Source organism: Gorilla gorilla, chromosome 2, assembly GCF_029281585.2.
Source record: "Gorilla gorilla gorilla isolate KB3781 chromosome 2, NHGRI_mGorGor1-v2.1_pri, whole genome shotgun sequence".
Taxonomy (NCBI): Eukaryota; Metazoa; Chordata; class Mammalia; order Primates; family Hominidae; genus Gorilla; species Gorilla gorilla.
Genome location: NC_086017.1, coordinates 13,769,310 through 13,785,087, shown reverse-complemented (window position 1 = coordinate 13,785,087; position 15,778 = coordinate 13,769,310). Strand labels below are relative to the sequence as shown.

The window sequence follows — 15,778 nt, the reverse complement described above, 5'->3', positions numbered from 1 at the left end:
TTCTTCCCTCTCTCCCTCCCTCCCATCCATGCATCCATCCATGCATCCATCCATGTATCCATCCATCCATCCATGCATCCATCCATCTGTCCATCCATTCACATCCATCCATCAGTCTGTCTGTTATGGACTGAATTGTATCTCTCATCAAATTCATATTTTGAAGCCTTAACCCCAAGGTGATAGTATTTGGAGTTAGGACCTTTAAGGAGATAATTAAGGTTAAATGAGCTTAGAAGGGTGGGGCCATAATCCAATACCTTATACAAAGAGGAAGAGACACCAGAGAGCTCATTTCATTCTTTGTCTGTGAGTGCACAGAGAAAAAGTCATGTGAGCATTCAACAAGAAGGCAGTGACCTGCAAGCCAGGAAGAGAGGCCTTGCTACATACTAACCCTGATGACACCTTCATCTTGGACTTTCAGCTAGCAAAAGTATGAAAAAATAAATTTCTATTGTTTAAGCCACCGGTTTGTGGTTTTTAAGCTAGCCTGCTATGGTCTGAATGTTTGTGTAACCCCCAGATTCATACATCGAATCCTAATCCTCAATGTGGTGGTATTGGAAGGTGGGGAAAATAGTTAGGTCATGAAGGGCAGGTCCCTCAGAAATTGGATTACTGCCCTTGTAAAAGAGGCCCCAGAGAACTCTCTTGCCCCTTTTGCCATGTGAGGACACAGCAAGAAGTTGCCATCTGTGAACCAGAAAGTGGGCCTTCACCAAACAACAGATATGCCAGGGCCTTGATGCTGGACTTCTCAGAATCCAGAGCTGTGAGAAATGTTTCTGTTGTTTATAAGCTACCTGGTTTATGGTATTTTGTGATAGCCAGCTGAATGGATTATGACATAGCCCGAGGAGGCTAATACACTCTCTATCCTCTATCAATCATCATTTACCAGTCTGTAGCAATTTGTCAGGCAGATAGTAGCTTCTTTCCCATTAACTCAAAGGCATCCCAGAAATGATTGAGTTTTTGGAATTATTATTAATAACAATTCCAGGCACTAAAGTTCCTGTTATTATATGTGAAAAGATGTGGATGGCATAAAGGATTAGGTGACCTAGGTATTTTTCAGGATTGAGGCTTGAGTGACAGGCAGTTTAATAACACATCTGCTGACATCTGGTATTGCTAATGAGATATATTTTTTGAACCCTGGGATTGAGTATCTTGAGTAACTCATGAGGTCAAAGGAGAGCCAATGTCTTCAGGCAGTTTTATACATAATAAGTTTAATAAGATTTTTATTTTTAGGAGCAGTGGCTGTGCTTTACTTTCTGATAATTTATGAGAATAACAAACTGAGACAATAAGGCTGAGAAGCTGAGAATTTGTGAAGCATTAATTTTAGTTTTAGTTTATTGTCTCATTGCATTTTTTGTCAGTAGACTCATTTCCTCTCATTTTTACACTTACCAATGAGCTTAACACCTTTATAATGGATTACATGCCCAATGATAAAGGACTAGACAGTCATTTTCTCTCCCTTACAATTCTGTTTAATATGACTAAATTATACCCAAAAAGCTGCCTTTTCAGACCACCTTTTATGAGCTCTAAGAATGTAACAAGAAAAGGATCTGACTTTATGAACCTATCTAGGTGGAGTTTTAAGTCAATGCCAGGTGGTTGTATGTGAAAATCTTTAGATTGTAGTCAGATTTTCGGTTGAGTGAAAATGTTTCCCTGGGGATTTCAATTCAAAGAATTATTATTCTACTTATACATTATCTATGTGTCTGTCTATTTCCCTTGAGAGCTCATATGTGCATGTTATCTCTCTATCACCTTTAGCACCTAGCTTTCCATAGAAAAGGTCATTCATTCATATTTATCAAACATATAATTATTTAGAAGCCTACCATTTTTAGACTTGTTTGGGAGATAGACATGTATGTAAACAAGTAATTCAAGTAACCTCTTGCAAGAGATGTAAAAGTTGTTATAGGAGCACAAAGGAGGAGGTAATTAACTCTCCTAGGGAGGTTGGAGAAGAGGTAATATTGGAGATGTATCAGGAGGGACAGTGGGGAGTTGGCATAGAGGAAAAGGGCAAGGCCTTTCCTGACAGAGGGCACAGCATGCATATAGGCAAGGAGGACACAGTGATGCTCTTTGGAGGGGCTTAGGAACACAGAGATTACCTAAATGTGTACAGCTGTGAGGATGCTTTACCATGATAGGTCTGTGTAAAAGCAAAGGCTGTTTCGCTTTTGATGCGCAATATCTTTCATTCTGTATGCTGGCTCCTCCTCAAAGATGTTGTTCACATCCCCGCCTTTGTTTTCATGGTTCCTTCTGCCTAAATACCTCTTACTCATCCTTTGGGGCCTAGCTCTTCTGTGAAACTTTTTAACACTTTCTTAGCAGAATTTATTGCTCCCTCTTCTATGTTCCCATAGCACTGTGCTCATATTGCTATGCAAGTATCATATGGGTATTGTTCATGTTGACGTTTTCCTTACTGGATTGTGAGGTCTTCAAGTGCTGATACTATATATTGTTTTCTTTTTGTATTCTTATTAGCATAATGACTGGCAAACAATATGTATTTAAAACATGAAGAATCAGTATGGATGACCCCCTTAATGTTCCAGACAGAATTATTTTTAAAAGAGAAGTAGCTTGGCTCATTGGGAAGAGGCCTGTATGAGGATACTAGAAACTGAAATCTAACTTCACTTTGCTTCTTGGTGCTAACCAGCTGTATGGCAACAGGCTTGCCCCTTAACCTGCGGCTGCATCTTCGCTCATATGGATAGAGCAGTAGCTTATCAGCATAAACCCAGGAGATGGAGTGAAATGATCTTCTGTGATTCCTTCTGACTCTAACAGCTGGAATTTAAAATGTATCTGATGAATTGATTTTATATTTACTCATATTTTCTTCATTTTCCTTTGAAGTGTCAGGAGACTTTATTATTTATCTGCTTAACTGTTCTCATAAATAACACATGGAGGTTTTTTATTACTAGGTATTAGTGAAGGAAACTAAAATCCTCAGTTTGTGCTCAGGATAGTCATAGAGTCAGAATGGATACTTGGAGCATCTTGAGAATATCTTGCTGTCTCTAGACAGTTCTCAAACTATTCTCCAACTGACCTTGTGCAAAAGTAATTGTATGTTGTTTTCTCTAAACTGGTATATTAACATACTATCTCCAAAAATTTTCTTTTTGAGTTGAATTTCTAATGAATTGATTAGCAGACAGATGGTCAGAATCTAGGAAAATAATAATAAATTATTTTGTCAGTATTCACAGTGAACATCCTTTGAGATACTGAAGGAAAAAGGAAATAACTCAGAAATTATTTTTCATCTGTTTGTTGTAATCAGGAAAACATGGCCAACTAAGTATATCAGGTAAAAACATGATTTTATAAACTATTATGTGATTCATCAATGAAGTATTAAAACAAAGCAAACATTTATAATATTGTTCCAATAAGCATATAAATAACTTTAGCTGTTCTGATAACTGAGATTATGAATCTATTCTTGAAAATTATTAATTTTTATTAAGTGATATTGTGAACTGAGCCCTGTAGTAATTAACACAAACACAACCTGTGGCTCTTGGGCATTAAGGGGCTTTTCAGTGCTTTGTCTGAAAATGGTGGTCTGCAATGAGAATAGCAGTTGAGAGCACGCAGAGGGCTGACTGGGTAGGATAGGGCTGCAGAAACAACCCTCAGCTTCTGTGTGTTCGAAGGTAATGGCAGCTTAACCTGAGAAACGAATGGTGTCTTGTTATGAGAGAGACCTATTTTTTTCCTCTATGTCCCAGAAGAGAATAGCTACATCACAGATATTAGCCTTCCTTGTCTTTAGGGGACTATTTAGAGGCTTTGTTTTGATGTTGCAGTGTCCTGTAGGGAGGAAGAGGCTAGGTTCCTTTACCAGCTCGCCAGCTTGCTAACCTGTTTAGAAGGGAAGGTGGGGTATAGATACTAACCTCTCAAGACCCAGGCCAGAGTCTAGCTAGATTTAACACCTTCAGCTGGATACAATGACCATGTGGACCAGGTAATCTTTTCACATGCATAATTTAAAGTATTATTTCAATAGTTTTTTGATTATAAAAGTAAAACATTACTATTGCAGGAAACTTGAAAAGTATAAAATAGAAAGTTCAAACAAGAAAATTAGAAACACCCCAAATCCTACCACTCAGAAATACCCACTGTCAATATTCTACACACTTCAACATAATTGAGATCCTAGTTTGTATACAATTGTTTGTTGCTGAACATTACGTCATAAGCACTTGTTAAACCTTTGAAAATACTTCTTAAGCATTATTTTTAATAGCAGGTTTACACGGAAGAAGATTCTTAGTTTATATAACATATCGTCTGTTGTTGATATTTAGATTGTTTAAAAATTTTTCTGCTTCTATATTCTGTTCAGAGAATGACTTTCTTCATAAAGTTTCTTTATTCTTTAGATATTTTGGTAGGATGATTTTCTAGAAATAGAATTATGTCAAAAGATATGGACATTTTTTAGACTCCCAGTATGTACTATCTTTATAGAACTATTATGTTGCTGTATCCTCTTTAATTTTTGTGTTTCCTCTTATGCTTTTCCGATAGGGTGCAAGATTTTCTGACATTGAGAATGACTATGTCCACCAACGCTAGGCCAACCACTCTAGAGCCAATCAACTGATCAATGATGGTCCTTTGACTTTGACTTAGACCCTGTGAGAGATTTAATAAGAAGTGAAACATATGGTTGTGTTGTAGAAGTTTATAATCCAGCAAAACTAATGCATGTGGAAAAATTCACAAACAATTTAAGATAGAATCTCTGTAACTCTTCTTTGTAGGACACATGTGCCATAGGAATCTGAGGTCTCTACAATGTATATTCTCAATTATTATTGTGATCAATCCTGGGCCGCCATCTGTTCTAGGGTTCAGGGAGGAATTTCTTACTCTCTCTTTTCAATGAAGGTGTCTCGACATACCAACCGTTCATATCGTGTTCATACCGTGATCTTGAACACAAAACCACACAGCCTCTCATTCTGGAAGGGCAAGAAGCTGAGCCTCTGCTAGGAAGTGTTTCTCTGTCAGACTCTCCAGCTAGAGTCTAGCTGCTCTTTGCAGAGGCAGCTCCAGGCGAAGGATTTTCTTGTTGTTTGTAGCCACAAGTCCGGCAACTATTCTCCATGGTGTCTCTCTTCAGGGGTGTTACTATTCAGCATTGCTCTTGCATATCCTCCCATCAGAGTAGTTCAATAGACTCTTTGGTGTCTGCTGAAGTCTGGCTTTCTGGGCTCCCTCTCAACAGCGGCATATTTAGCCTTACTCTTGGCATCACCTCTGCAGGGCGTCGGATAGCACTGCACCCATGGCTTTGCATAAGTTCTCAACCCTTCGGAGGAATGAAGGAAGCTGCAATTGCCCCCACTTGAGGCTAAGTGCCTAGACCCTTGGCTTATGGTGAGCACTTGTCCCTCCCCAGTTCTACATCTCCCCTCTGTAGAAGTACAAAATCATAGAATATTATCATTCTCTCTCTGCAATATTAAAATCCATACCTCTTGTGGACTTGGCAGTAACCTAAAATTCCTCTTTTTGTGTTCTCCCCATGGACCTTTGACACAGATGAATATCAAGCTCCAGGAATATCTTCCCAACTAAATATGCAAACTCACCTCTTTTGCCTGGATCCCATTAGGTGGTATTAAGGTTAAGCATTATAGGAACTCAAAGAAGATGCCAATAAAAGGCTACAATGACCAGGAAAGATTCCTGGAGGAGGTGAAACTAGAGGTGAGTCTTGAAATGCCTAGCATTTGAACACATGGGCTTGATGAAGGAGGACATTTTGAGAGGGATGACTTACATATGTGACGTCAGGATACAAGACATTGTATTTACCAGAATGTGAAAAAGCTGGGCTAACAGTAGAGTCATGCTGTGGGCACAGAGATTATTTAACCTTCTCTTTGGTCGCTTAGGCCCCACAACTCCTCTATGTAATGTACTATTTAAAGGCCAATGCTGAGCATTTCCTGGTGTGACAGCTCTTACATTAGCTGCTTCTCCTAGGCAGATCTTCCCGGTAAATGCCTTGAAAGTAGTGGCCCCCTCTAAATGTTTCTTTTGTAAGCAGGCTAGCTAACTGCCCACTCAGAACTTTCTAGTTGTTCTTGAGACAAGTCTTTTCAGTTTTTCTGTCTTCTGATTCCTTTTGGTTTTTGGTTGTGGATGTCAGATATTCAAAATAGCTTAAACATTGAGGGAAATGTACTGGCTTCTGTAGCCAACAGAAAAGTTCTGCTTAGGTTTCAGGAGAGGCTTGATTCAGGGGCTCAACGTTTCCCTGTTTCCATATTTCATTTATTTATCCCTCTGTTTTGGCTACCTGCTCAGAGAGAGTCTTGCCATGTTGATGTCCCTGGAATTGTCAGGCATTCTTCTAAATAGAGGGCTTTTTCTTACTGGTTGATTTGAAAAAAGTGTCCTGGACTTGACTCTCAGTGGAATGAATTGCATCATATGCCCAGCCCTGAGCCAGTTACTAGGGAAAAGGAGATAAGATGCTCTGATTGGTCAGGCCTGAATGATGCACTCACCCATGAAGGTAGACATGAAGTGCATTTAGCCCAACTACATGGACCAAACCTAGACCACATATAGTCCTCAATATAAAAGTAAGGGATGATATTAACCAAAAAGGAGTAAATATACGCTAGGTAGTAAAAAACAACCTACATTTCTCTCTGAATCTCCAAATACAAGGTCGAATCATCTCATTGGCCTAAAAGAATGTCTGGAATACCCTTCAGTATTGCCTGGATTCCGTGGAAGGCTAGAGAGCTATGCTGCTCACTGATGGATGCACCTGCCTCACAGGGCCATTGCTGACATCCTGAAAGTCACTGAGAAGATTGAAGAGTCACTTTGATCTCAACTGGGAGAAAGTGATGAATGTTCTGGATGTGCATTGGATCAGGAGAGAGAGAAAGGAGGATGAGTTTATTATTTGGCTTGACTGTGTTGGAAGTAAATAAGTGAAGCTGCTTAACTCAATCTCTCAGAGGCATCTTGTCTGAGGCAGGAGAGCACAGAAGTTTATAACATTGGCCTCTAAAGTCAGGCTGCCTGGGTTTGAACTTGGTTTCTTAGCATCACTAAGCCTTAGTTTTCTATCTGTACAAAACAGTGTCCTGAGGATGCAAAAAAAATTGTGCATGTAAAGCACTTGACACAGTGCATGGTACATACTCTATTATCAGCTTAATACTAATGTTAACAAATAATCCTTTGCACCAGCACATAATGTCACAAGAGCTTGACAGAATCTGTCTATCCAGAGGCATGTGAAGTGTAGGACATATTTTCTCCTATTGGACATGAAACTCTTTCTTTCATCTCCATTTTATTTCCTGAGGGGCAAACAAGTCTGACTATAATCTTCCCATATGTGCTGTGACAACTAATGGCTTCTGGGAGTCACGACCACATCCCCTTCTCCCTCCCACATCCGTCATGGAGTCCTGCCTATTCTGTCTCTGAAAGAATTCATGAATCTGATCTCCCAATTTAATGCCACTGCCCCTGTTCTTATTCACAAGCTCATCTCTCTTGCCTGGTTAATTCAGGAATCTCTAACTGAGTTCCCTGTCTCTAGTCTCTTTCCATCTGGTCTAGTCTACGTAATAATGACCTTACTCCTTAGCAAGGTATTACTTAAGGCTCTTTGTAGTCTGATTCCAGCCAACCATTTCATCTGCAAGAATCTCCCCCACAAGACATTTTTTTTTTAGGATCACAGCCACTGATGTTCGCTGTTCTTAGAAAACTCCATGCACTAGCATACCGGGAGGCATTTCCTGCGTTATTCTCACTGCCTATCTGCCTTAGCTCTTCTCTGCTTGGTTAACTTCTGCTTATCTTTTGAAGTTCAGCTCCTCTTCCCTGGGTCCCTGTCCCTGTGCTTGCAGAGCTAGAGGTACATGTTAGTAGCATAGCATTTATCACACTATTTAACAATTGGCTGTGTACATGCCTCTACTCTGATATGCAGCATGAAGTCTTAGAAGAAAAGGAATATGGCTTATGCATTTTTATATACCAAGGGCCTAGAAAAGTGCCCTCAAATGCTTATTTTCTACAATGAATATTTATTCTTAGGTTGTAAATTAAAAAGAGTAAAACACACTGCTATACATTTCTCATAATACACCACCATTTGAAGTGGTGCTTAGGACTTTTCTTTCTTTTTAAATGTATTTTTAATTATGTAAGTAATAAGAAATATATGAATTATTGTTGATATGGTTTGGTTCTGTGTCTCCACTGAAATCTTACCTCGAATTGTAATCCCCATAATCCCCATGTGTCAAGGGCTGGACCAGGTGGAGGTAATTGGATCATGGGGGCGGTTCCCCCCATGCTGTTCTCTTGATAGTGAGTTCTCATAAGATGATGGTTTTACAAGTGTCTGGCATTTCCCCTGCTTGCATTCACTTCATCCTGCCACCTAGTGAAGAAGGTGCCTGCTCCTCTGCTTTCTGCCATGATTGTAAGTTTCCTGAGGCCTCCCCAGCAATACGGAACTGTGAGTCAATTAAAGGCCTTTCCTTTATAAGTTACCCAGTCTCCAGTATTTCTTCATAGCAGTGTGAGAATGGACTAATACAAATGTATTCTTTTTTTTTTTTTTTCCCTGAGACAGGATCTTGCTCTATCACTCGGGCTGGAGTGCGGTGGTGCAATCATGGCTCACTGCAGCCTCGAACTACTCCCACCTCAGCCTCCTGAGGAGCTAGGACTATAGGTATGCTCCACTATACCTGGTTAACTTTTAAATTATTTTTTGTAGAGACGAGGGTCTCATCATATTGCCCAGGGTATGTGAATCTATTCCTACTCTTAAAAATGTATTAATTCCCTTTCCCCACGTAACCACTGTTATTGGCTTGGTAGGTATTTTTCAAGACCTTTTATTAATTTTTTAATAACAGCTCTTTTGATGTACAATCCACATGCCATAAAATTCACTCTTTAAAAATGTACAATTCAGTGGTTCTTAGTGTTTTCACACAGTTGTGCAATTATCTGATTTTAGAACATTTTCATCATTCGTTTAGTAGTCACTTCCCATTCCTCCCACTCCTCAGCCCCTGGCAACCACTAATTTACTTTCTGTCTCTATGGATTTGCCTCTTATGGACATTTCATATAAATGCAATCATATGAAAAGCGTTTTGTGTTTGACGTGTCATTTTAACATAATGTCTTGAGGGATCATCCATTTTGTAGATATGTTAGTATTTCATTCCTTTTTATGGCAGAATAATATTTTATTGTATGTATACCATATTTTATTTATTTATCAATTGATGGACATTTGGGTTGTTTTCAATTTTTGGCTATTATGAATAATGCTTTATGAATATTATTGTATAAGTATGTAAATGCCTGTTTTTAATTCTATTTGATATATATCTAGGAATGAAATTGATGGATGATATGGTAACTATATTTAACTTTCTGATGAACTGCCAAACTGTTTTCTGCAGGAGCTACATCATTTTACATTCTCATCAGTAAAGTATGGGGATTCCAACTTTTCCACATCCTTGTCGCCATTTGTTATATTGTCAGTCTTTTTGACCATAAGCATCTTAATGGGCATGAAGTATTATCTGATTGTGATTTTGACTTTCATTTTCTCAGTAACTAATGATCTTGAGCATTTTTTAATGTGCCTATTGGCAATTTGTGTATCTTTTTGGAGAAATATTTAAACCTTTTGTTATTTTTTAATTGTGTTATTTGCCCTTTTTTTACATTGTAAGCATTCTTTGTATATTATGATATGTGATTTACAAATATATATATATTGTTCAATTCCCACCTATGAGTGAGAATATGCGGTGTTTGGTTTTTTGTTCTTGCGATAGTTTACTGAGAATGAACACACACACATGGACACAGGAAGGGGAACATCACACTCTGGGGACTGTTGTGGGGTGGGGGGAGTGGGGAGGGATAGCATTAGGAGATATACCTAATGCTAAATGACGAGTTAATGGGTGCAGCACACCAGCACGGCACATGTATACATATGTAACTAACCTGCACATTGTGCACATGTACCCTAAAACTTAAAATATAATAATAAAATAAAAAAATCTCTCTATATATAGATATTTGTATATGTTATTAGAGATATATCAGATATATGATTATTAGATATATATAACTTACAAATATATACATCATATATGCAATCAGCTATTTGTGAACAATATATATTCACAAATCACGTACCAGATAATTATTTACAAATATTTTCTTCCCAACTTTATCAGATATATAATTTGCAAATATTTTATTCACAACCTTTTTATGTACATTTAAATAAATATATATTTATTTTGTGCATATATTTTTATACATAAAGATTTAACTTGGTTTCTTTTTTTTTTTTGAGACAGAGTCTTGCACTGTCACCCAGGCTGGAGTGCAGTGGCACGACCTTGGCTCACTGCAACCTCTGCCTCCCGGGTTCAAGTGATTCTTCTGCCTCAGCTTCATGAGTAGCTGGGACTACAGGCACATGCCACCACACCCGGCTAATTTTTGTATTTTTTTTTAGTAGAGATGGAGTTTCACTACATTGGCCAGGCTGGTCTGGAACTCCTCAGGTGATCCACCCACTGTGGCCTCCCAAAGTGCTGGGATTACAGGCATGAGCCACCATGTCTGGCCTTGGTTTCTCTTTTTAATACATGTGGGATTATGCTGTTTGTATTGTTGTGTAGATATCTTCCTAGGTCATTGTAGTGTAAGTCTTCCTCATTATTTTAAATTGCTGCATATATGTGCATAGATCATTCCCCTGATGATAGGCATTTTGATGAGTCTCAATATTTTTACTATAATGAACAATGCTGTAATGAGCATCGTGTAGAGGCTGCTTTCTACACATGTGCAAGTATGTAGCATACCTTGAAGAGGAATCACTGAGTTTAAGGACATCTGCATTTCACACTTTAATGTACACTATCAAAATGCCCATTAGAAAGGCTGTATGAATGTACTACTCTTCTAGCAACATATGTGGGAATAACATTTCCTTGAATTCTGACCAACATTCAAATTTAAGTATTCTTGCCTATCTGATAAGCAAAAATGTTCCTGATGTTTTAACTTGGAAGAAATTATTTCAATATCATGATTTCCATAATTTCTATCATTTGGTGTTCTTATAAAAGCTATCTCTCATCTTATTCTGGAGATCTTTCCTTCACATAGGAACTTCTACATGACACAGAAAAGAAAAGATAGATGGGCGGCGAGAGTCTAGATTTATATTCTAGCTGTTATGCATGGTGAGGCCAGCTTAAGAAACACATGGCTTTTGAAAGACTTTCCATTGTATAAGGAGCAGACCAGACTTTCAACCACAATCCAGAGACTTTTAACTTCACAAAGATACGGCATTTTATTTTAATAAAGCTATCGAGAGAGCTCCCTTTTCGAGTGACTTTTCAAACGCATCTTTTGTCAGCAGAGGGCTTTTATTAGCTAATGTAACCTTTCTGTACTCCATGTTAGCAGAGAGAGAAAGGAAATGTCCTTGGGTTCCAAATGTGGAAAGTTGTGCAGAGACTCTAAAGGAGAAAGAAGTTTTCCGCTTTCCAAAGCTGCATTTGCCACTCGCTGTTGTATCGTAACTGAAAGTAATGAACTTTCCAATGCTACTGTCCAGAAGGTAAAGGTTTACAAGATTATGCCTCTAAACTGGCAATTGCATAAAAAGAGATCACCAAGGATTAAAATGTAGAGACCAAGTAAAAGTGTGAATTTAGCTGTGAGTGATAACTTGGAGAGACTCAGCTATAAAATATCTGAAATGGGGGGAGTTAGGCAAGACCTAGGAGTGAGGAGTGACAGTAACAGTCTTGGCTGTGGAACAGGGTAGCTAGATGTTTAGGGCTTAATCTGAGCCACTACTGATAATTAAACAGCATCGATAAACTGAAGGAGCATGGGGAAGGAGTATGGATTGTGGGCTGCGGGTGCAATTCATGTGGGGTGTTGGTGTTGTGGTTCCATTAATTAGTCCTTTGATGTAAGAGCTCAGTCAGTAGTGGAAGAGGCTGGTAGCAGGGGCTTTGACAGGTCTTAGGACACTGGAAAAATAGATTGAGATTCTAGAGCAAGGCTAGTGCAGTGTGGGATCTGAACGTGTTGTCAGGACTGAGCCCAGCCCTTTGATTACGGTCAACATAATAGGAATGGAGAAAGTCACACCTAAATGGGAACCTGAACCAGGGCTTCATTTCAAAGCCCATGGAACAGATAGGGAAGGGTGACTAATGACTTTTCTGCTGTTGCAGACTGGCTTACAAACTGAGTAAGGCACAAAAGGCAGAACTGGTGTTGATAGCAAAGTGTCATCAGAGAAGGCAGGAAGGACACCCTGTCACACTGCCCGTTGGCTCCCCAGATATCACTATTTTTTTTTTCCTCATCCTTGTTAGGAACTGGCAGGTAGTTGTGCTTGATGTCTATTAGACTTCAATTCAATTTTGAGGTCCATAATTCAATGGGGATAGATATAAAAAAGCTTCCTTTTTCATTAAAAGGGTAATTACCTCGTTATCAGAGTGCTGGAAAGATGAGAGCTTATGGATTTTTCATAAAATTATAAGTTTATAAGGAGTCAGGTGAAGTCATCTTATTCTGTCCTCAAGCCAGGGACAAATCTAATTCACCCTTGATGGATGGGACATTGTTTAACAAGGACCTCTAGAGAATAAGCGTTGATAACTTTCAGTGTTTTGCAACCCTCGGTTGTGTTATTTCTTCTATCCTGTTGAATATATTGACAACAGAATGGAAGTCCATAATTTTTTTGTTCTCTTTGGGTAGAAAGAATAGTGTTATAAATGTACTTCATTTTCATTATGTTAAAGAATACTTATCAAATGCCTTGTATGTGCTTGGTGCCAGATACAGCTGTGACACAGGGAGGAAGACAGACTTGATCCCTGCTGTCATTTAGCTGTGAGACTCATGAGGGATAATAACCAATAATCACATCAGTAAATGACTACAAATTGTAATAAGTGCTGTGAAGGAAACACTAAGGCATTGCTACAGAGGATAACAGGAGGAAGCTAAGACCTCACTGAGCCTCTGGCTCCGGCCGCTGAGTGATGGTCCCTTCTGTCTGCCAGGGTGGGATCAGGCACTCATCCAGTTGCAGGTGCGAGCACTATTGAGTAGCACAGGGTCTCGAGCTGTGGCCATGGACTTGGGCAACAGGAAGTTAGAAATATCCTCTGGAAAGCTGGCCAGATTTGCAAATGGCTCTGCTGTAATACAGTCAGGTGACACTGCAGTAATGGCCACAGCAGTCAGTAAAACAAAACCTTCACCTTCCCAGTTTATGCCTTTGGTGGTTGACTACAGACAAAAGGCTGCTGCAGTAGGTAGAATTCCCACAAACCCTCTGAGAAGAGAGATTAGTACTTCTGATAAAGAAATTCTTACACGTTGAATAATAGATTGTTCAGTTAGACCTATCTTTCCAGCTGGCTACTTCTGTGATATACAGGTTCTGTGTAATCTGTTAGCAGTAGATGGTATTAATGAACTTGATGTCCTAGCAATTAATGGCACCTCTGTAGCCCTCTCATTATCAGATATTCTTTGGAATGGACCTGTTGGGACAGTATGAATAGGAATGACTGATGGAGAATGTGTTGTTAACCCAACAAGAAAAGAAATGTCTTCTAGTACTTTAAATGTAGTGGTTGCTGGAGCACCTAAAAGTCAGATTGTCATGTTGGAAGCCTCTGCAGAGAACATTTTACAGCAGGACTTTTGCCATGCTATCAAAGTGGGAGTGAAATATACCCAACAAATAATTCAGGGCATCCAGCAGTTGGTAAAAGAAATTGGTGTTACCAAGAGGACACCTCAGAAGTTATTTACCCCTTCACAAGAGATTGTGAAACATGCTCATAAAGTCACTATGGAGAGACTCTATGCAGTTTTTACAGATTATGAACATGATAAAATTTCCAGAGATGAAGCTGTTAACAAAATAAGATTAGATACAGAGGAACAACTAAAAGAAATATTTCCAGAGGTCGATCTATATGAGATAATAGAATCATTCAATATTGTTGCAAAGGAAGTTTTTAGAAGTATTATTTTGAATGAATACAAAAGTTGCGATGGTCGGGATTTGACTTTACTTAGGAATATAAGTTGTGAGGTAGATATGTTTAAAACCCTTCATAGATCAGAATTATTTCAAAGAGGACAAACACCGGTGCTTTGTACTGTTACATTTGATTCATTAGAATCCAATATTAAGTTGGATCGAGTTATAACAACTATAAATGGGATAAAAGATAAAAATTTCATGCTGCACTATGAGTTTCCTCCTTATGCAACTAATGAAGTTGTCAAAGTCACCGGTATAAATAGAAGAGAACTTGGGCCTGGTGCTCTTGCTGAGAAAGCTTTGTATCCTGTTATTCCCAAAGATTTTCCTTTTGCCATAAGAGTTACATCTGAAGTCCTAGAGTCAAATGGGTCATCTTCTATGGCATCTGCATGTGGTGGAAGTTTAGCATTAATGGATTCAGGGCTTCCAATTTAATCTGCTGTCACAGGTGTAGCAATGGGATTGGCCACCAAAACCGATCTTGAGAAGGGTGAAATAGATTATCATTTGCTAACAGATATTGTGGTAATTGAAGCTTACAATGGTGACATGGACTTCAAAATAGCTGGCACTAATAAAGGAATAACTGCATTACAGGCTGATATTAAATTACCTGGAATAACAATGAAAATTGTAATGGAGGCTATTCAACAAGCTTCAGTGGCAAAAAGGAGATTTTACAGATCACGAACAAAACTATTTCAAAACCTCAAGCATCTAGAAAAGAAAATGGACCTGTTGTAGAAACTGTTCAGGTTCCATTATCAAAATGAGAAAAATTTGTTGGACCAGGTGGATATAACTTAAAAAACTTCAGGCTGAAACAGTTGTAACTATTAGTCAGGTGGATGAAGAAACGTTTCCTATGTTTGCACCAACACCCAGTGCTATGCATGAGGCAAGAGACTTCATTGCTGAAATCTGCAAGGATGATCAGGAGCAGCAATTAGAATTTGGAGCAGTGTATACCGTCACAATAACTGAAAGCAGAGATACTGGTGTAATGGTAAAATTATATCCAAATATGATTTTGGTACTGCTTTATAACAGACAACTTGATCAACGAAATATTAAACATCCTGCTGCCCTAGGATTGGAAGTTGGCCGAGAAATTCAGGTGAAATACTTTGGATGTGACCCAGCTGATGGAAGAATGAGGCTTTCTCACAAAGTGCTTCAGTCTTCAGCTACAACTGTTGTCAGAACTTTGAATGACAGAAGTAGTATTGTAATGGGAGAACCTATTTCACAGTCATCATCTAATAATTCTCAGTGATCTTTTTAAAGAGAATTCTAGAATTCTATTTTTCCTAGGGTAATGTGCTATACGGCAAAATTTTAGTAGTATCTTCCATTGTGTAGATGTATATACAGTATAAATATATTCTAATTATTTGTATTAAAATGCTCATTTACATGTGCCAATTTTTAAATTCAAGAGTAACCCATATTCGCTTAATCTTATTTACATTATAAATCAAGAAATATTATTAAAAGTAAGTCATCCATACATCTTAGAAAAGATTACATACTCTTGTTTCTATAATTCTGAAATAT

At 38.5% G+C, this 15,778-nt stretch overlaps 1 pseudogene; it reads left to right on the top strand.

Annotated features, from left to right (window-relative positions):
* Window positions 1–13,150: 13,150 nt before the first annotated feature.
* LOC101150056 (polyribonucleotide nucleotidyltransferase 1, mitochondrial-like) lies at window positions 13,151–15,497 on the top strand (annotated as a pseudogene).
* Window positions 15,498–15,778: the final 281 nt, after the last annotated feature.